Here is a 907-nt window from a genome sequence, read left to right on the forward strand (position 1 = left end):
GATCTTCTAGCCCAGGCTGATTGGATTGTTGAGGTTGAAACTGCTGCCTTTGCTGATTTTGGAAGCCTGAAGCTCCTTGTCCCCGGAATCTGGAGTTGTTTTGTTTCCATGTATGTGCAGTACCCCCAGGTGAACTCCATGGAAAACCGGGGTGCTTCTGACCCATTGCATTGAAGTTATAATTTCCCACAGCATTTACTTCCTTAGTTGAGGCCTGACACTCATGAGTGGGATGTCCTCTTCCACGTATATCACAAGCTGTGTGATTCTCTCTTTGTATAGAAGCTAAGGTCCGCTTCCCTATCTCTTTCGCCATGGCATCAAGCTGTACCTACACAGATGTGTTAGCATCAACCTGGTGAACACCATTCGCCCTTCTTCTTTCAGCACTTTCAGAGGGCCACTAATTTGCATCTTCAGATAATTCATCGAGAATATCGACTATCTCCTCTGGTGTCTTTTTCATTAAAGGTCTTCCAGCTGCATTACTCAATTTTCTACGCGAGGCCGGTGTCAAACCATCCCAAAAATCCTGGAGTTGCATCCAGAGTTCAATTCCGCTATGTTAACACTTTCGAACTAATTCCTTAAACCTCTCCCACGCTTCAAACATAGTTTCAGTCTCTTTCTGGAAGAAGTTATGGATTTCTCTTCTAAACTTTCCCATCTTAGCTAATGAGAAATATTTGTCAAGAAATTTTCTGGTCATCTCATCCCATGTTCTAATCGATACATAAGGCAAGCTTCGAAGCCAGTGCTTTGTATCATCTTTGAGTGTGAAGGGGAATGCCCTTAAGTAAACTGCATCTTGTGACACACCATTGTATTGAAAGGTGTTCATGATCTCCTCGAAGTCCATTAGATGTGTGTTTGGATCTTCGTTCATCTTCCCTCTGAAGACACAACA

General features: G+C 43.2%; 1 pseudogene; it reads left to right on the forward strand.

The window, feature by feature from the left end:
• Positions 1-562: 562 nt before the first annotated feature.
• Positions 563-661, forward strand: LOC117273848 (small nucleolar RNA R71; annotated as a pseudogene).
• The last annotated feature ends 246 nt before the right edge of the window (positions 662-907 follow it).

Source organism: Nicotiana tomentosiformis, chromosome 8 (genome assembly GCF_000390325.3).
Source record: "Nicotiana tomentosiformis chromosome 8, ASM39032v3, whole genome shotgun sequence".
Classification (NCBI taxonomy): Eukaryota; Viridiplantae; Streptophyta; class Magnoliopsida; order Solanales; family Solanaceae; genus Nicotiana; species Nicotiana tomentosiformis.